The sequence below is a fragment of the Saccostrea cucullata genome, unplaced genomic scaffold (genome assembly GCF_032062105.1).
Source record: "Saccostrea cucullata isolate Sc308-1 unplaced genomic scaffold, CSIRO_AGI_Scuc_v1 ctg10480, whole genome shotgun sequence".
In the NCBI taxonomy this organism is placed as follows: domain Eukaryota; kingdom Metazoa; phylum Mollusca; class Bivalvia; order Ostreida; family Ostreidae; genus Saccostrea; species Saccostrea cuccullata.
The window spans coordinates 31,828-54,316 of record NW_026933057.1 but is presented as its reverse complement, the minus strand read 5'-3'; the positions used below and the strand labels follow the sequence as shown (position 1 = coordinate 54,316).

Sequence of the window (22,489 nt, the reverse complement as noted above, 5' to 3'; positions counted from 1 at the left end):
GGCACAAAGATTTTCTGAACTTTATGAAGTTGACTCTAAAATGCACACAAATTGTACAAAAAGGAACTCATGATTCAGGTTCACAACTTGATTTGATTTTCACAAACATCCCTCATTTTGAAACTGATGTAATTGAAGCATTTTGGTCAGACCACAATATTGTCTACTGTACTTTTTAAATATGATATAAGGGACACAAGAGTATTTATTTGGGGGAAATACATCTTCTTGTCCCCTCTCCCACCTACTAATGTGCCAGTGTCACTTAGTGACATATGGCATATTGGTTACTGTATACAGGGTTATTTTCGCCTCGTATTATTTTCACCCTTTCACCCCAGCAAACAATTCTGTACCGTTTTGTTAAACAAATCATACTGTGTTCTTTTAATTTGCCCCATTTTAAATTTGCCCACCTTTAAGAAGGGTGAAGGGGGCAGAAATAAAACGGGGCGATTATTTCCCTGTATACAGTATCCTACAGGCACCAATTCCTTGATGTAAAATCTTGTTTTGTTTTTAGGCATATATGTATACCTTAAATAATTTTTTATGTGCATGTATGAAATAAACAAAAAAAAAACTACATACAACTTGACTTTAAAAGTTTTGTGAAAAGGAAATCTTGATCATAGCTTCTGTTTATCATGGACCAATTTTCAGGCAATTAACATTATATGACTGTATAAAATAATTGGTCTGCTGAATGTTAAGGAAAAATTATATAATCCATCATTCATGTCAAAAAGATAATGATATAATTGTATTATATACTGTATAAATGTCTCTGAGTAAGTTACATGTATACCCTTACTGTTAGATTCTTTAAATCCTTAATGATGCATGAATATCATGAACTTGGTATGTTGAATATATATGATATTTTTTTTTAGATTACATGACTTTTGTATGATGGCACATATACAATGTTTAACTGTACACTTACATCAAGTAATTGGTGTCTTAGGTATATGTTCAACACTGTATTCTTTTAAGTTTTATGAAGTGAATTCACTGAATTGTGACACACACAAATTGTCTGTTCATGAAGAATTATGATGTTTAAAAGTACATGTACATGTATTGTAAGTTGATTTATATCATATGCACTGTGTCTTATGTCATTTAGGCACTACAGAACATTACTTGAGTGCATGAATATATTAATATGTACAGTTTATGTGAATATTAAGTTTTCTGAGAGCAAATGCAATAACAATGTCATTGTCAATATTCTTATCATAAGATCAAATCTATGTTAATACTTTATATTCATCCTCAGTTTTGTCGATATAAACATGATAAAGATTGTTGATACTTTAAACAGGCTTGGTGGTCAACAAATTTACCAATGGATGTACCTAAAAAAATGAAGTAAAAAGTCGCAAATGACAATATATTTAAAGCCATTTTCTATAATTTTATACAAACCTCCCAGAAGGTTTACTGGTCATGACCATCCAGCCTACTCGAGATTTGTTAAAAGTGACTTATTTATTTTTATAGCTGAATTAGAATTTAATACATGAGAATTTGAAACCACTGTTTTCATGATTTAAGAATTTTTTTTTAAATACGAAATTTACATCATTCTTGTTGCAATTTGTACATGTATATATGGAGTATTGTGTCCTAAATTGTGTCCAAGTTTTTGACTTGATTATTTATCTATTTTACTATGTTAATGTCTTGTTTACGTTCAATGTATTTTTGTATTTCAAACATTCAGAAATTGCATTTAACATTTACTTGCTAAAGTTATCTGTATAAAATAGGACAGTAACCTGCATAATCAGAGAGAAACTGATGACTCATTCTCAGAGAAATTGCTAAATTCATTTAACTCTATGATTATTGAATTTTTTCCTTTGATATTCTCCACTGACCAGCATTGATATTTGATAGGTGACCACCATTATAACAATCTAATGAGAATCAACTATATATGATACACTTAACTCAGGTAAGTATGAAAAGAGGGGGTCAATGGACAGCCCGTAAAGGGAGGTAAACCTACCTCTTTATACATTTCAATTTTAACCCCAAAATAGAGGGGGAATAAAGGTGGATCACTACAATTTCTCATGACTGGTCTTTAAAATCACAATTTAGCCTATTGCAAAAACATCGTATTTCATTGTGGAATATTACCATCTTGAGTTTTAATAATCTGATTCATGCAGGTACTTGAAAGTTAGGTATATATATTAAAAACAATGGTTGATATTTACAGTCAGAGTCTGTTGACCATCATATATATATCCATTCACTTTGTAATCTTTCCAGTTTCGTTTTCGTTATATATATAGGAAAGATTTACTATTAAGTGAACTTTAATAATACATTTAGAGGGTATTTTTGTATGTTTCAAATAATTACTTTGACATATTAAAATTTCTTCAAACAAATGTTCCAATTATTAAGCATCTACTATTATACATGTAATGTTATTGTCAGGAAGTTTTGCATTTCTGTCATAAAATTGTTATAATCTTGCGTATTCATACTGTGTGCAAGTATGTCTGAGAAATTCATTTAAAATTGAATTCAAAATTAATCTTCATGTACATACTTTAAAATTTCAAATGATGGTGTAATAAAATTATAGCTTATTGTTATTAGCGCTTCTTAAATTTATTCTAGCATCGACCAATTTTCGATAAATTTTCATAATATATGTTGAATTTTGTAAAGAAGTAAAGAAATAAAAGAAAAATCTTATTCATATCTTTTTAATTTTATATTATACATCATTATCTTACTTCATTTTTACCCCCCCCCCCCCTCCCAAAGGAAAGATAGAAATGTTTTTGTGCAATGGTAGCTTCTTAGTCTTCAGAGTTGACGATACAAGTGATATATTGTATAGAAATACCAAGATTGACCTTGTTATGAGTAAATTGATACTGAGATAGGCATTAAACATCGGTTGAAAAGAAATTATGCCATTCTTAGTAATTTGATACTCAAATCAAGCCCATTTATCATGATTACAGTATAATAAAATAGAGGAAGTTCTTGCTCTAACATGTATATGTGCAATTCTTGTAAGTACATGTAAAGGTTGTTCACTCAGGTGAGCGATGTGGCCCCTGGGCCTCTTGTATTATTTGTAACCATTTTAACAATTTGGTGTTTTGATGTGACATTTTCAGCAAATGAGTACACAGTCTGTGTCGCCAGCTGGAAGGGTGTCTCACCCACCCCCCCGAGTACAGGGGGTTATTGTACATGCCATCACACTGTACAGGGATGGCATGTGGGGAGCCACTTCCCCTTAGAGTGTTGACATCCACCAGCTGGAGACACCAGTTACTCATGTCAGCTTCATTTAGGGTCTCTATTATGGGCATAATTTTATTTGATGTTTTTTGTAGGGACCTATGAGAAGGAGGGGGAGTGTTAGTAGAAAGAAGAATTTTCCTCATCCCGTCATTGCCTATGGGGGTTTGACTTAGGCCCACCTGAAGCCCGTGATTAACAGTTGCAGCTTTTCTACCTCGGGATTTGGACTCTACCTCCTCATACAGATTGTACCGCCTCGACGTGTAGCAGCACTTGGTGCAGTAGAGGCCCAATCTGCTTCCCAGGCCTCGCCTCTCTTCGGTAGCCAGGTCCCGGTCCATCACAGCCTGTTTTCTCATGCTGGTGGACTCGCATGACCTCATTCCACATCTCGGCTGTTTTTCTTAGATGTAGGAGTCTATGGGAATTTTGGTTAGCCAGCCTAGGTAAATATTCAATGTTTCATTTACTTTAAACAGTTGGCATTGTGCAGAGCATGTGAATAGATTTTAGAGTTACTTCCCTTAGACTATCTAACAAGACATAGAGAAATTTAACATTGTGTAACTTTTTTTCTCTTGCAATTATTACTTTTAAATTTTTGTGAAATACTGATAAGGCTTTTAACTGCATGTATCAAATTTAACCCTTCATGTATTTACATGTATTTACATGTAATTATGTGTAATCTGTACCCTACCCTTATTTAGACTTTTTTTTTAGTATTTAGGTAATATTTAGATATATAATGCTTAATTTTAAAGAATATTTTGAGAAAAAGTGATAATTGTGATTAATTTTTTTGAAATTTGACTTACTGTTCTGATTCGTTCTCATTTAGGCCCTCCTGAACACTTTCATTGTTTGGCTTCCTTGGCCTGAGGAGGTGGTGGCACTTGGGTCGCACCATCATTTCCTGCCTTTCAGCAGCTGAGGGAGTCACCGTCACCATCTGATGCATGTCCTCAGACAGTCTCCTGTACGGTGCAGGTAAATTTTCCTTTTGCTTACTTTCCACCCCCTTATTGTGATTTGTGAGGCACATTTTGGGGTTTGAAACCACACTTGTTACCTTTTTGGAATTTTGGCATTTCTTGAAGGTAGGATTCTTCTCATATTTCTAATATTTAAAAATTAATGAAATTTTCACAGAATCAAGAAGACAATATCAGTAAGTGATAGAATCAGTGAAATAAAATTTGACCATTTTATATTATCATCTTCTTCTCAAGAACCACCTGGCCAATTTCAACCAAACTTGCCACAAAGTATCCTTGGGTAAAGGGGATTCAAGTTTGTTCAAATGAAGGGCCACACCCTTTTCCAAGCAGAGATAATTATGAATTAGAGAAAAATTAAAGGCATTTAAAAAAAAATCTTCTCAAGAACCACTAGGCCAGGAAAGATGAAACTCATGTGGAATCATCCTCAGGTAGTGTAGATTCAAGTTTGTTCAAATCATGACCCCCGGGGCTAGGATGGGGACAAAATGGCCGATCAATGTTTTACATTGGAATATATAGGAAAAATCTTTAAAAATCTTCTTCTCAAGAACCACTGGGCCAGGAAAGATGAAACTCATGTGAAATCATTCTCAGGTAGTGTAGATTTAGGTTTTTTCAAATCATGACCCCCTGGGCTAGGATGTGGCCAAAATGGCTGACTTTTATGTATCATAATTGTGTACATATGAAAATTTTCAATTATACTGTATATTTTATGTTGTCATGGCTGTTTGTAAAAAATCTGAAACTTTTTTTATATAAAGACACATATGAGGGCTATTCATATCACATAGGAAAGAAGATTTATTTACTTTTCTAGGATGGCAGTCATGTACTTTAGTGAGTGGAACAGTAATTGTTATTGGTGTATCAGACAAAGGAAGATTCTCCACATATTTCCACGCTCTGATGGAGGCTAATCTGGCGGTGGCAGAGTTGCGATATGAGGATTACTTCAAACCTCCTCCCAGTCTCAGTCCTCCTCCTCATCATCAACTCTGGAGACTGCGTCCTCTTCTTCTCTACATCCTCTCAGCAGTCCCACATCTTCTGCCAAGAGGAAGAAACTCAAAGCAAAAAGAGATAAAGAGAGAGGAGGAGCCATGCCCAAGAGATCCACCACTGCTCAGCGGAGGAGCCATGCCCAAGAGATCCACCACTTCTCAGCGGAAGAGCCGTGCCCAAGAGATCCACCACTGTTCAGGGGGGAGCCGTGCCCAAGAGATCCACCACTGCTCAGTGGAGGAGCCGTGCCCAAGAGATCCACCCCTGCTCAGCGTACAAGTGAGAGCCACTCCTCTATGTCTCTGAGCCCTGCGTCTTCTTCAGATGTGACTCCATCTTCATCCTCGGCCTCAGCGGCCTCTGCTTCCCCCTCCACCTCTGGGACTTCTATGGCCACTGCCGGGAGTGATCCTGGAAAGGGGGATCCTAGTGGAACTAATGTCAAAATGGAGGATATACTGTGGTTACACAGAGCTGTCACTGTACCCAAAATCCTCAGGTAGCTATTTTAAAGCTTATGTTAATAGTTTTGTAAATTTCAGGTTACAATTGAAGGAAAAGTATGCATTTTCAGAATATGGATTCAATTCTCTCTTGAAGTTAAATCAAAAGTTGAAAAATATTTTCCTCTTCAGCAAACCTTAGTAAGTGTGTGTTTTTACAGATGCTTGGGATTCAAGGAGAAAGATGGGAGACGTCTCGTCAGTTCTGTGTGAGACTGCCCGGTGACCTGGTTGTATCCAGCCTACAGACATCAGCTGACGGTTCCATCTCATCAGTTCTGTGTGAGACTGCATGGCCAGTGGAGGAGACCCGACATACGCCTTCAATGTCCACCTCATGGGGGAAGAGGTCCACGGAACTAGTATGTCAACATAAAAAATATATGTAGTACTGTATGCAGGAAAATTTTCGACACAGTTTTATTATTTTCGCCCCTATCGCCCTTACCTTGATTGGGTGAATTTAAAAGTGGTGAATTCAAAGAATATCATATATTAATTTCTTTAACAAAACTGACTGGGTGAATTTGGAACAGGACAAAATTATTTGCATGTGTGAAAGGGCGAAAATAAAGTGGGGCAAAAATAACCCTGTATACAGTATTCTGACAGAAATTAAGACAACTGGTATTATTAGCAAAATGATGAAATATTTACTTGTAGTTGCAAATTGGATGGAAGCATTATATTTTAGATCCTGGTCATATTTTTTACATTATAGAACTCTATGATGAATTGATGATAGGAATTTGGACCTAGACTATGATTTCTTGCAGATAAGAAAAGCTGCACTCACAATCCTTTAAAATTTATTTACATTCTAGTAAATATGTCTGGACATGCAAATTTATATGCCATTGTTTTTTTTTTTTAAGGTGGCTCCTTCGGACAGTTTTATGGCAAGCTGCAAAAGAAATCAGTGACCCCCTGGTGCATTTACTGATTCCCTGCAATAACTCGGACAATAAAGGTCGCTACATCTTCAGACCTGGCCAATGTCCTACTCAGAGGTAAGGCTTCTACAGTTCTTTGGTCAAGTAAGATTTGTTAACATATTCATGGTCTTGTAAGAGCACAAGTTTTTTTTGGAAAAAGATGATTGTTTTGAAAAAATGGAAATTTTAACTTAGGCAATAAAAGTGCTTGCATCCTTATTCACATTGCTCTTTTGCACTAGGTATTGACAAAATATGTTTTGTTTTGAGATTGGATTTATAATCACCATAGTTTTCTAACATTGGTCATTTATGTGCAGTTGTTAGGTATCACAATGCGGGCAGATTCTAAGGTATTTAAATCTTGTTAGAGGAGGGGGTAGAGGGCACGATAGGTATAGCAAGAGGGGAAATCTGATAAAGAACTGCATCACTCAAGTTACTCAGGTAAGCGATGTGCCCCATGGACCTCTTGTTTGGAGCAGTTTTCTTTTTAAGTACATGTACTTCTATGTCCTATATTGATAAGACATGCTTGCTTTGAAGATGTTTCTACTGTGTTTCATTGTACCAGTCAAAGTTTCAGATGCTGCAATTTCAGCAAAGGAATGGATAGGTTAATGTCTTTGGAGCAGGTTAACATTTTTGGTGCACTGTTTTTAGCTCAAGTGAGCTTTTCTGATCACATTTTGTCCGGCGTCTGTCTGTAAACTTTTCACATTTTCGACTTCTTCTCAAGAACCCCTGGGCCAATTTCAATCAAACTTGCCACAAAGCATCCTTTGGTGAAGGGGAATCAAATTTGTTCAAATGAAGGACTACTCCTTCAATCAAGGGGAGATAATTGGGAATTAATGAATATTTGGTGGCATAATTTAAAAAAAATCTTCTTCTCAAGAACCGCTGTGCCAGGAAAGATGAAACTAATGGGGAAACATCCTAAGGTAGTTTAGATTTATGTTTGTAAAAATCATGACCCCGGGGGGTAGGGTCGGGCCAAAACGGCCGATGAACGTTTTACATAGAAATATATAGGAAAATTCTTTAAAAATCTTCTTCTCAAGAATGACAAAGCCATAACTCATCATATTTATATGAAGGCATGCTCAGGTAGTGTAGATTAAAGTTTATTCAAATCATGATCCTCGAAGGTAGGGCGGGGCCAAAACGGCCGACCAAAATTTTACAATATATATAGGAAAATTCTTTTAAATCATTTTCTAAACAATAGCAAATCCATGATTGGTCATGGGACTACTTTTGGATTTAAACTTTACAATAATAAACCAATTTCTACTTTTTCCTAGTCTTAGTGCTCAGGTGAGCGATGTGGCCCAGGAGCCTCTTCCAAGTAACTATAAGCCCTAGCTGTGTTGAACAAACTTGCATGGGTGGTACATCATAGAATGCACACTAGTCTACCAGGCTTGCTTAGGATGCTTAATTTGACCATTTTCTGCTTGAGTGAACAGGTTTATGTTTTTGGTGCAGATTTCATTTCCAAGTAACTATGAGCACTATATTGACCAAACTTGCATGAATATTACATCTAAGGCTACATACTACCAGATTTGCTTTGGATGCTAAATCTGATGTACATTTTCCGTTTGAGTGAACAGGTGAAAGTTTTTGGTGCAAGTGTCATTTCAAAGATACTATGAGCCCTTTTATAAACTTGCATGGATGGTACATCTTAGGATGCACACTACCAGAGTTGCTTCAGATGCTGAATCTGACATACATTTTCTGTTTGAGTGAACATGTTAAAGTTTTTGGTGCAGGATTCATTTCCAAGTATCTTTGATCCTCATAATGACCAAACTTGCATGGATGGTACATCTAAGGGTGCATTCTACCAGACTGGCTTCAGATACTGAATCTGAACTACATTTTCTGGATTAGTGATAAGTTTTTATGCCCCCGTAAACGAAGTTTCGGGGGTATATAGTTTTTGTCGTGTCCGTCTGTCTGTCTGTCTCTCTGTTTGTCTGCAAAAACTTTAACATAACTTCTGATTAAGAGGAGGTATGACTTTTATATTTCACATGTGTATTCCTTTGTTTGGGTAACACCAACTCCACTTTTGATGTTAACCTTGGAGATTTACGTACTAATGAAAAAACTTTAACCTTGGAAATAACTTTTGAACGGTAAGGGATAGAGCTTTCATACTTTACATATGTTATCCTTGTAAGAAGACACTTCATTGGATACTAACTACTAAGAGCTTTGACCCTTTGACCTTGATGTTTGACCTACTTCTAAAAAAATATAGACCATATCTTCTAAAGGATTAGAGCTAGTGCTTTCATACTTTATGTATATAATTCTTGTGACAAGACCTTTTATTTGATATCAAGACCTTTGGCCTAAGAGTTTGACCTACTTTTAAATTTTTTCACCTTGACCATAACTTTTGAACGGGTAGGGCTAGAGCTTTCATACTTCACATTTGTATTTTTCATGGAAAGACCAATAACTTTGACCTTCTGACCTTGACCTTGGAGATTTCTGGACTAATGAAAATATTTTAACCTTTGCAATAACTTTTGAACGGTTAGGGCTAGGGCTTCCATACTTCAAAAATGTATCCTTTGTGGCAAATCCATTTATTGGATACCAATAACCTTGACATTTTGACCTTGACCTTACAGGTTTCCGGACTTATAAAATAGTATTAACCTTGGCAATAACTTTTCAAGAATAAATGCTAGGGCTTTCATACTTCACATATGTAATTCGTGTGACAAGACCTTTCATTAAATAACCTTGACCTTCTGACCTTGATCTTGGAGTTTAATTTACTTTTGAAATATTTTAAACCATGGCCATAACTTTCGAATGGTAAGGGCTAAAGCTTCCATACTTCACACGTGTTTTTTTTGTGGAAATACCTTTCATAAGATACCAATAATATTGACCTTCTGACCTTGATCTTGAAGATTTCTGTACTTTTGAAAAAACTTTAGCCTTGCCATAATTGGGCACATCATTGGTAATAGGGCTTTCATGTTTCACAGTTGTATTTCCGGTTATGATACCCTACTTTGGGTACCAATATATTAAATTTGCATTTAAGAAAAGTTTAATCTTTACTGTGTTGCCATACCCCCCGTATCTTGTTTATGCAGGTTTCATTTCCAATTAACTTTGAGCTCTATGTTTAGCAAACTTGCATGGATGATACGTCTTAGGGTGCACACTAATGGACTTGCCTCCGATTCTGAATTCAACATACATTTTCCAGATCATCAAGCTCTTAAAAGTTATGGGTTATGGATGCAGGTTTATTACCAAGAAACTAATAGGCTTATATAAACCAAACTCCCAAACTTGTTCAGATGCTGGATTTTAATTACATTTTCATGAAGAAGAACTAGTTTGAAGTTTTTATATAGATCTACATGTATTCTTAAATATCAAATCAAATTGCATAAATTTTGCATTTTTGGATATACACTTTTTGTTGGATAATTGTTTTTACTTTGCCTTACTTAAAGACAACATTATTCATTAAGGTGATCTCTGTATAATCTCTGATTACCAGTACCTTATATGTTTTTATATTTTCACTCGTGCTTTGCATATAAAAAAAAATCCTGCCCCCCTCGGGAAATTAATTCCATATTCATCTGCTACAAAACATTAAATATCCTCTTTAAATTTAGCAGAATGATCGCACTGAATTAAAGGGAACTTATTTTTAGGTGCACATAATGCAGCTTCCTGTAGGCGTTTGTCAACATGTGAAGTAAACCTACGTGTATTTTGGGGTAGGTATATATGTACATGTATTATGTCAATTATTAGCTCTTCTGAGCCACAGGCTCAAAGAGCTTATGCTATGGCCATTTGTGCCGTGTGCGTAAACTTGTGCGTTTTAGAATATGGGCCATAACTCAAGAACCCCTTAGCCAATCAGTCTCAAATTTGTCACAGGGTATCCTTGGCCCAAGATTGGGCTACCATTTATAGTAAAATTACGGTTGGGACCCTTAAATAAGGGGAGATAATCAGGAAAACAAAACCAAAAGTACTGGTTGCTAAAAAATCTTCTCCAGAACCACCAGGCAGATTTTCACCAAACTTACATATAAAAATCAGGATATGTTGAAGATTGAAAATTGCACAGTGAATTACCCGGGGGCAAAGGGCTTGGTCTCAAGGTCACTTCAAAGTTGACATAAATATACATTTAATAAAAACGTTGATATTTTGCTTACTATAAGGACTAGGATCATCAAATCTTGTAAGTTGATGCATCTCACGACTTCACATCATGTAAGATCATGACCTACTTTTTGAACTTTATGACTTATCCTTTTTGAAACATTTAATCCCATTATTTCAGACACTGAGAGGTTTAGAATCATCAAATCTTGTAAGTTGATGCATATTAGGACCTTAAAACATAGGTATAAAAAAAGTAGGTCACTGTGACCTACTTTTCAAATTTTATTGGCATTTGTTTTCAAATTGAATTGAAGGCATATTTTGGACACTCTAAGGCCTATGATCATTAAACTTTGTCAGTTGATGCACCTTGGGTCCTTGAACAAGTTGTCAACTTAAAAGTAGGTCAAGGTGAACTTTATGACTAATCCTTTATAAAACATTTAATCCAATTATTTTAGAAACTGAGGTATAGAATCATCAAATCTTGTATGCATTTTGAGATCTTAAAATTAGTGTTGGCAATGAGTACCCGCCTAATCGGTTAACCGTCGAATGATGCGAGTATTGGTTAGTAAAACTGCTATTCGGTTACTCGAATGAAAATAAATTTTTCATGGTAAAAACATATAAAATAATTTTTAAGTTATATTTTCAAATGTATATTGACACATTTCCCTAATTTAATTACTGTTAGGTTTGCTCTAGTATTTCACAAATAGGATCGATATGTTTCAATTGGTCACTTTAATTGCCAGGGGGACATACCTTAACAAGATGCTGCCACAAACATCTAAAGCTTGGAAATATTGTTAAAAAACGACTGACTCAAAATCTGTCAGATGCAAATCAATTTGAATCGAAGTTGTCCTGTTCAGGTGGAACTACAAATATTCTAAATAACCTTAGATTGAAACTCATTTAAAAAAAAATAAATGAATAAACTGGCTATCCATTTTTGCTTGACGATCTTGGCCATTCCCGCTAGTTCATTACCCTCAGAACGCATTTTCTCTATGACAGAAAATGTTATCATAAAGTTGCAAAATCATTTGTCTTCATGTGTTGATAAAATTATTTTCTCAAACATTAACAGATTGCCCATTACAAGTGACATTTAAAATCAAAATTCTTCAAAGATATAGTGTGTGTTTTTTTTTTTTTTTTTGAGTTTGTATTCATATAATGTTCATATATATGCGTAACATTTGTGGTTTATTTCTACCAGTTAGTAAAATGATGAGATTAATAATTAATATGGACACTACAGGAAAAACCATCCGAGTAACCGGGTACTCGATTGGAAGTTTAAGTGAGTAACCAGTTTACTAAAGATTGTCTGATTTGCAAACACTAAACATATTTAGGAAAAAGTAGCTAGGTCACTGTGACTTACTTTTTGAATTTTGCAGGCATTTGTTTTCAAATTGTTTAAAAGGCATATTTTCATTACCTTCAGACCTATGATCACCAAACTTAGTCAGTAGATTCTCGGGACTTGGAAAAATTGATCAAAATGTAGGTCACAATGACCTTCTTTTGATATTTTATGGCTATATTTAGGCCAGGTAAAATTAATCTTTAGATTCTCATCCTAATTTGCAAAAAAATTGGGGCGGGTGGGCGGATTTTATTTTTTATTTTTTATAATTGTTAATTTATATATATAGGCCCAAGTATCAACAAAACACAAGTATCAAGTATCAACAAAACACATTTTTTTTCATTACCTTAATGCAAATATGAATAGATTTAATTCTTTTCATATTCTTTTAAATATTTAAAGAAACTTTTTGCTTTAAAAGTTGAATATTTATTGTTAATTAACAAATTATCAAGTACACATTATAAGGCACACTCTGAAGAAAATGAGGTGGGGATACCAATAAATTGTATGTGCGTAACTTCGTATTTTGCAAAATCTATATAAATGTTCTAATAATTATTTTATTGAAAAGTCTATGCCTTCTCTTAAGTCTGTCTACGATGTTGTAGATTTTTTTTTTTATTTCAAAGCTAAGTCACACAGCTGGAGATCTTTTTATATAACCTGACCAGGTGTCATTTTCCTCGTCTATTTTTACTTAATTACAATCTATATGTGTTTATGCTATTTTTTCTTCTCTGCCCTCTCTATCCTGACAAATTATCTTTCCTTACACATTTAAACTGCATGCTTTTAATTATTGCCGATATTTCTCCATTCTTCACATGGCGTTTTTGCTATAAATAGCGACACGCGACTTTCAATACAGACGGGAGATAACTTTTAAACTTTGACCCAAAAATATACCTGAAAATACCAGAAAATCAAAATAAAAAATATCGGGGCGGGCGGGGATGAGAAGCTAAAAATTAATTTTATATGGCCTTAAGTATCTTAGGTATTTATTGACTTAGAATCATCAAACTTTGTGAGTTGATGCATCTTGGGATTTCGGAGAGTAACGACCAAAAAGTAGGTCACGGTGACCTTTTTTTTTTTTTTTTTTACAATATATTGCTCTATTTATGTATCTCTGGTACTTAATGGCTTAGAATAATCAAACTTTGTCAGTTGATGCATCTTGGGTTTCGGAGAATGAGGTCCAAAAAGTAAGTCACAGTGACCTACTTTTGACATTTTATGGCTTTATTTAAGTATCTCTGGTATTTATTGGTTATGGTGACCTACTTTTGAATATCTCAGATACTTATTGGCTTAGAATCATCAAACTTTGTCAGCTGATGTATCTTGGGTTTTTGAAAATCATAGAAATTAGGTCACAGTGACCTTCTTTTGACATTTTTTGGCTATATTTAAGTATTTTGAGTACTTATTGGCTTAGAATCATCAAACTTTGTCAGTTGATGCATATTGGGTTTTCGGAGAATGTAGACAAAAAAGTCGGTCACAGTGACCTACTTTTAAATATATCAAATACTTATTGGCTTAGAATCTTCAATCTTTGTCTATTAATGCATCTTGACTTATCAGAAAACTTCAATCTTAAAGTAGGTTAATGTGACCTTCTTATGTTTTTTTGTATAGCTTGATTAAAATATCTTCAGACCTATTTGGCTCAGAATCATCAAACTTTGTCAGATGAAGCAAGTTAAGTCTTAGGATACATAGGGTTAGAGGCTTCAAATAGAAGTGATAGATTGTACAATTTATCAGAAGAGCCATTCAAGGCCCTTAGGCCTCTTGTCTTTCTTAAAAGCTGCTTAAGGCATATATTTTCTTGGGCGCACTCAATTGGAACCCTTCCTTTTCCTGAATTATTAATCTTTCCGCTTGATTGGTTTGGAAGGGTAGACTAAGAAGGCCTTCTTAGCCTTCCGCACCAAAGAGGGAAGGATAGCATTCTAAAATGGTGTCAAGAGGGGAGGGTGAAAATTTTGGGGACTTTTATTATTGTAAATAAACCAAATGAAACTAAAACAAAATTCAATTGCAAGAAAGCATTTTTTATAATGCATGAGGGGTAATTCTGTTAAGAAGCATTTTTCCTGTTATGTAATTGCAGTAAAATCAACCATCCAACACAGTTTCATTTACCATGTAATATGGGGTGAAGATGTGACCTGTATATAAGTCCCTGAACATTCTCTCAACTTTTAAAAAATTTTATACATGTAGTTTAATATTCTTCTTTCTCAGGCACTTGATGTTTTTAATTAACCTTTTTTTTTTACATAAATGAAAAATTTCCAAAAACTTTTATATTTAATATATACAGGTATGTAGTATTTTGTGGCACTCTTAGTTATTTCTTCAAAAAAAATTTCCCTTTCAAACTAGCATTAGGTCTAAAGTAATGCTTTAAATTAAAAACATATTAAAATCAGTCTTTGAAAAAACAACAAATATCTGCAGTTTTTCAAAAAAAAATATATATATCAGATGATATTGCAATAAACATTTTCAATACCCTTCTGAATGTATAATTTAGACATGCAAATTCCAACCCTTTCAACATTCTCCTCTGCTTCTAGAAGGCTCCCAATCAAGTGCGCCCATGAGGGGTAATTCTATTAAGAACCATTTTTCCTGTTATGTAATTGCAGTTAAATCAACCATTAAACAACAGTTTCATTAACCATGTTATATGGGGTGAAGATGTGACCTGTATGTTAAGTATTCTACTCAACTTTAAATAGTTTTTATACATTTAGTTTAATATTCTTCTTTCTCAGGCACTTGATGTTTTTAATTAACCTTTTTTTTTTACATAAATGAAAAATTTCCAATACTTTTATATTAAATATATTTTTACCACTCTTAGTTATCTCTTCAAGTTTCCCTTTCAAACTAACATTTAATGCTTTAAATGATTGCATATATTTTCAATACCCTTCTGAACACTCGATGACATAAAAATTCCCACAGTTGATATTCCCCTAAGCTTCTAAAGGGTCCAACCAAGTGCGCCCCCTGGTCTAGATTTTTTTAAAAGAATTAATCTTTATACAGTGGAGCCTCATTTATAGTGAAGCATTCACCAGTTAAACAATAAAAATTACATTTATTTTTTGATAAAAGTCGCCCGGATACTTAATTTTGGCATTATTCTTTTATGTATGACAGTATATTAAGAGAATTTTTTGTGAGGATGATGAGGTTGCTAAAATTCAATATCGCTAAAAATTAATTGCATGTGAGACCTTAATACTTGTATTTATAATAAATAATATAGTAAAAAAAATAAAGTAATTGAATTTCTTTAGTCTTAAAACATTCTTGTTGGCAAAATGAGAATGTTTCTATCAATATCATCATAAATAAGGTACCGGAAATGCTTTGTTCTTTAAATATATCATGGTAAATAATGTATTCATTGTATTTCTGTAGTGTTGGACAACTGGAGCCTTGCCTTGTATTTCTCAAACTGGAGCTGTTGGGATGGATTCCTGAGACATTTTCCCTAAAGGTGTCTTTCCAAGAATTCTGATGGAGCCTGGAGCAGAGTTTTGAGATATTTTAGCTTTCCGTGTTCTTCCAAGGATTGTCTATTGGTCTTGAGATAGACTTGGGAGATATTTTCACTTTCCATCTGAGATAGACGCAGGAGAAATTTTTGCTTTCCATGTGAGATAGACTCATGAGAAATTTTCGCTTTCCAAGATAGACTGTATTTTCGCTTTCCATGATAAATGTGAGGTAGACTCGGGAGCTATTTTAACTTTCCGTGTTCTTCCAAGGATTACCATTTAGCCTAGAGCAGAGCATTTTTACCACCAGAATACTCTTTGACGGAACCTTAGACTTGAATATTGCAGATATTGGATTTCAGAATTTTTTCAATTGATATTGTATACTTTACAGTTTCTATTATATATCTGGGTTATAAGGGCTATGGCAATATCCTAGTATTGTATACTTTACAGTTAATATATCTGCGTTATATGGGCTATGGCAATATCCTAGTATTCTGGGTTATTAGGGCGATGGCAACATCATAGTATTGTATACTTTACAGTATTTTTAACTATCTGGGATTATTTTGGCAATGGGAATATCATACTATTGTATACTTAATAGTTTATATGATATATATATATATTAATTATCTGGCCTTAGGTTATTTGTGTGTATTGTAATTTTGTGTTACTATAATACACATATGGCCATTGGGGTTATCCAGGGATTAAGGGAATTTATGCATAGAAAATTGTAAATTTTATAGTTTCTTTGATGCATTTGGTTATAGAAACTCTGTGTAGTAATGTTTACTCTATTGTTTCTATGGTATTTAGGGGATGGGGTGGGGTGGGGGTAATTGAGGATATGGGAATTACCGTATATATGATAAGTATAAGGTATTAACTTAATAGCTTTTGTTAATTGGGTTAGGGAGTTTAATTAATTATGGTCAACTTTTTAGTTTTTATCGTAGATCTGGGATTATTGGATGTATTTAGAATTTCATGTACTTTTGCATTCTTTATTAATTTCTATGATTTTTTTTAATGGGGTTGGGGTGAATGGGGTTAGGAAATTTCATTTTTAGGTTCTGTGATTTATTTGGGGTTGGCATCAGGACATATAGTATAATTGTGTACTTTATTTATGAACATGATGAAATTTGTCTTGGATCATAGAGATTTGCGTGGGTTTTCATGCAGTATTGTATATTGTATATTTTATAGTTTCAGAATAATAGAGTATCGTATACTTGTCATTTTTTTTTTAATGAATTATGTTTTTTTTTAAATGTATGATTTCTTTTCAGATCATTTGACATTATTGGAGTATATATTGCATATAATTATTACATGTAGTACTATGTCATTAATTTATTTTAATCATCTAGAATTTTGGGATTTAGTGGTATTGATATGATACACATTACATGTATATAGGGCTTATCTCGGGAGGATTATTGAAATTTACCGTTAACATGGTTAAGCTCTCTACATATCACATTAAAGTATCGGATTTTGGCTTTTTGGTCAAATACATGGCATTTCAATTATATGTCTGGGTTATAAAAAATCTTTAATATGTAGTATTACACACATAACATTTCTGTAATTTATCTGGGGTTAAAAGATAATTATTGCAGTATTAATATTGTACACATTTGTCAAATTGATCTAGGGCTATAATTATAAGGATGTGGTATTTTATTGGCCGTATTGCACACACAACATTTCTCGCACTATGGGGGCTATAGTAATAGTTTTGAACTGGGGATTGATTTGGTGTTGCAGGAATTTTTTTTAGTATTGCATGTCATATTGTCTATGAATGTGTGTATGGGGTTATGGGATTTATTCCATTTTCAATTCAATTTTGTAAGAACTTTATTCGGTAATAACCAATATTTGCCCCCCAAATCAAACTTTGATGGAGAAATATTTAATTAAGTTCTTAAACAGGGGAGTATATGCTGACTTCAAAGCATTGAATATTTATATAAGTAATGACGCCATATGTACGTAATGACCTCACAAACATGACGTAAATTTCAGTTTTTTATGAATTTTACAGAAAAATGTACATATTTCGTCGATATTTTGAGTAAAAGTCACCGAGCGCATGTGTGTTCAGGATCAATGTTTTGATATAATGTGTAGAATGATAATATCAATAAAATATGTCAATATTGTTCCTGAACAAACTTGCGCTCTATAAATTTTAAAGCTAAAATTGTTGAAATTTTGTCCATTTTGTCAACTTTCTGAAAAAGATATAAAATCGGTCTAGTTTGTGATGTCATAAAAACAAAAATTGAGAACACACTGCTTTGACACTATTTTGTGTTAATTTATATTTCTCATACAATTTATTGAATTCAGCACATTGCAGGAAGTTTTCAAAATTTGACTTTTGTGGGGGCAAATATATGCAAATTATACCGCATATAGTTCTTTGTCTAATTTGTGTGTGGGGGGGGGGGGAAGCATAGAAATAGAAAAGTAATGTTGTGGATTAAAATTGATTAACATTGTATATTGTATGAAAAATGTCGCTTTGTTTCCATGTGATCAATAATTTACATTTAAATGCATTACACATAAATGAATAAATAAATGTTCAATGTTTGATCTTTTTTAGTGTACACTTACCTGACTTAGTTTGGTAAAAGTAATAGTGATTAACCAACTTGTTTTAGGTTTGCATCATTGAAGAGAATTAAGTCTTGTTCAGAGATTAGAACTGGTTTGTAAGTCAAGTTTACAGAGATTCAAAGTATGCTCAGTCATTATGGGTTCTAAATTGTTCATTGAGCTTGGTAAACGATAATGTCTCTCCAGAACTAAACATCTCAATCATTGGACAATCCTTCTTGGATACTGTGAATTAATATATGGATGCTTGGATACATGTGCTTTACACATCTGTTCTGTTTGATACAGATGTATTTTTCTATGATATTCTTTAAGCTGTGTATTGAACCAATACCTGCACATATTGTGTGCCTACACAGATTAATGCTTTGCCTTAACCCCTTCACTTCCGTACCGGTCAAATTGACCGGTGGCGCGTTAAAACACGACTTCGCGAAAATAAGATCTCCGTATCTATTTAATGGTAGCATGAAGGTATATAAACTATATATCATCTTTTTGGAAATTTTCTCTACTTTTAAAATATCTAAAAAGATTATGTCTTGATTGCCGGTATTTAATCGATTTTACGTTGTAAAGACAAACGTGACTTTTTGAAAATGGCGTAATTTTCCAAAGCGATTGCCGATTTTCCAGACGATTGACAATTTTTTCCTGTTTAACTTTATGAAGAAAGCATGGTATATTCTTAAAGCATATTTTCTCTACTTTTAAAATATGTAAAAATTATTGTTATTACTTTAAGGCATGTTTTAAAAACAAGAATTTTCTTGCACTTATGTGTTTTTTCTCGGTTTTATTTGTAATGTTTAAACAAAGCTCAATTTTACGTTTATTTCTGTGTTGAAATAGGGAAAACAAAATAAAGCTGGTAAAAGTGGAGAAAATTTCCTTTCCAACAAGCCCTTACAGGCCTTCTTACGCTCAGTATTTTCTTAATTACGATAATTTGAATTTGTGACCTTCGCATAGTTTTTATGGAAAAATCGGTCAATATTTACCATGGAACGTCAAGGTCGATATTGTTGCGTCTTACTCGAAACAACAAATTCTTTTATAAGACTTTTTTGACCATTTAAATATATATTTTTTACTGAAATAAATGCATAATACAAAAATACATTTAAAAAAACAAATATTTACTATCGTTCTGCCTTTTGTGTGAAATGAAATGTCAATTTATTCATCCACATGTAATGATGAAAATTTCATGTAGTGATGTACAATGTTGAGAAAAATTGTAGATTCCCTAAACGTCGATCTTTACTAAAAAAAAATCAGATTTTAATATAGTTGTATCTTGTTATATTGTATACTTAATTTGCAAATTAATTAGATCTATATTAGCACGAAATTTAACAAAACAAGAATTCGCATTTATTAATAAATACGACTCATCACTGTATGAGTTGATACGAATTGAAAGAACCACGTGTTTCCGCTATGGTAGCAGTAAACAAACAACATGATGGTGATCCGAAATCTGAACGTCAATTTTCATGATTATTTCACGACGAAGATCATCACATCAATGAATCGAATAATACGGACATCCTTTGGTATTAGCAGGTGAGAATACGTGTATATTGACTGAAAAGTTTAAGTTTAAAACGCAATTAGTTCACGTTCAAAAGAAAACTAAATGTAGACATGTACATGTACTAGATCTTCATATTTCAGTGTGCGTATTTCGTATTGTTCAGCCAATTTTGTGTTGCTTTTGAACTTTGATGCTTTTGACAAACACTCATAAGTTCAAAGTAAAATCAAAGTTGCCATTATATTAAATAGATAGTTGTTTTCAGTATGTGTGTACCAGTGTGTACATATACCACTTTCACTTTGAATTTTTAGGGTGCTGGCAACATATGCAACAATACTTTCATCTGTGAATACCCCCTTGCTAAGCCCACCATGATCTACGAATGCCAATTAATATGTAAGGACACCAATGAACAGGTAAATTTTTGTTTTGTTGTTGAAAATTTCTGTATTTCTAAAATTTCAAAAAATAAAGTCAAATTTCATTTGTGTCATTCTAATGATAAATCATTCATACGAGTTTATAAACATTTGATTTATATTTTGAAAAATAAGTGTTTGAAACACATAATACTTATGATGCTTGATTATTCATACAAACACATTATTTAAACACGTAATATCTATTTGAATGAATGCCGAGATATGAAACAAGCTGTTTTTATAGACTGCTGTTGTATTTCCAATCTGCATAAAGTTTGTGGTTAGAATTTCCATTTTCTCATTTTTTCAGACACTTTCCAATTATCGTACATCATATATATGGGTGGTCAAACTCACTGGATGGTTTATCAACACTCCCATGCTCACGAACAGCCTTGCCCTAGGAATTTTGCCCTGAAGTAACATTGCAGTCTATTGTCTCCCTTCTTTTTACAACCCTGGCAGCCATGCAGGTGTGCAATCTATGAAAGCCATGAAGGGACATAGAATTTTTAAAAATTTATAAAAGTAAACCGAGTTCTCGATTTACACAATCCATTCTCTCGGATTGACAATCTGTTATAACAAATTGCCAATTCATATTCTCACAGATTATCTTCCCTCAAATTACACAATCTATTGTCTCAGATTGTATAATTCATTCTCTTAGTTTAATTGACACGTTCCCTCGGAATGTAAACCCTTCCCATGATTTCATTAAAATTATTTATCTGTACATATCGGATATGGTAATACATGTTTAAAGAATAGAATATTGTAGTATTTTACATCCAACCTTTTATTACATATTACCAAAATGAGAAAAATACATGAACATTTTCAAATCCATATGCTAGTACTGATATTTGTACAACAAAAAATCGTAGAGGTTTTTGGTTACGTGTATATTAAGATAATTGAAAGTCCGATATAGTAAAGTGAATATGGGTCCTGTGTAATCATAATATTTCTAAAATAAATATACGTTGAATTAGTTATGAAAGAGGTTGGAAATGACCGGTTGCTGAAAGAAAATAAAAAGAAGTGAACGCACTATTTGATTAAAATAGTTGGATGTATCTGTACATATATGTAATAAAATTCAAGAGCACAGATTGCCAAAATCATAGGACTGACGTTGTAACAAATCGAGATCTAGAATTATTAATCTGTGAAAATGAATTACCAGTATGTAATTCGAGATCTCAAATTATGAATCAAGGGGGCGAATTAGTAATCTGTAAGATCGGATTGTGTAATTCGAGATCTCGAATTATAAATCGAGGGAATGATTTAGTATCTGTGGAATTGGATTGTCTAATTTGAGATTTCATTTTCTACTTTTTTGAAAAATTGCTGTGTCCCTTCATGGCTTTCGTAGCAATCTAATTAAAATTAGATCTTCCATCCACTGCCAAATTTTTTTTTACATATTGCGATAGCGTAAACAGAGGTCTGGCTTTAGTCAGATTGCCATATATGCTGTTTGTTTTAGTTCAGTAATTTTACCATTATAATGGTTTACTACAAGGTTGTTGAATTATCAGTCCTGATACATTGACTTAACAATATCATTTAACTACTTGAATCACACAATAGATGCAATCTTAATTTTAAAAGGAAAATCAAATGAATGTAGTAATTTTAGCATTCTTAATTTTATTTATAAATGTAAATTCATATACACAATGGCATGTATCTGTTTCAAAATATTCAAATCTTTTACAGGATAGAAGCTGATCACTTGAACTTGAAAGCAAATTTTAATGTCTTGGACAAGTCAAAGAATTTCCTCCAGTCTTACAGAGAAGTAACAGTTGATAAGAGAATGGTGGACATAAAGTAAAAGTGCTCTTCAACATTTTGTTGAAGATTTCAGTCTGATTTGGAATTCATCTTGCAATATATCTGGATTTGTATATTTGGATATAAGCATCAAATTTTCAACTTATTGACTAAACAGTTTTGGGCTAAATATTGCCAATGCTATTTATTATTATTATTTCCCTCCAAGATAACATGTCAAGTCTTTATTGTACCCCTTAAGCTCAGTTATACCAGA

General features: G+C 33.2%; 1 long non-coding RNA gene across 1 annotated transcript; it reads left to right on the top strand.

Moving 5' to 3' along the window:
- Positions 1-19,901: 19,901 nt before the first annotated feature.
- On the top strand, positions 19,902-22,261 carry LOC134237131 (uncharacterized). Its single transcript, XR_009985762.1, has 4 exons — positions 19,902-20,031; positions 20,317-20,421; positions 20,738-20,900; positions 22,156-22,261. It is a non-coding gene; the product is annotated as an uncharacterized LOC134237131 (long non-coding RNA).
- The last annotated feature ends 228 nt before the right edge of the window (positions 22,262-22,489 follow it).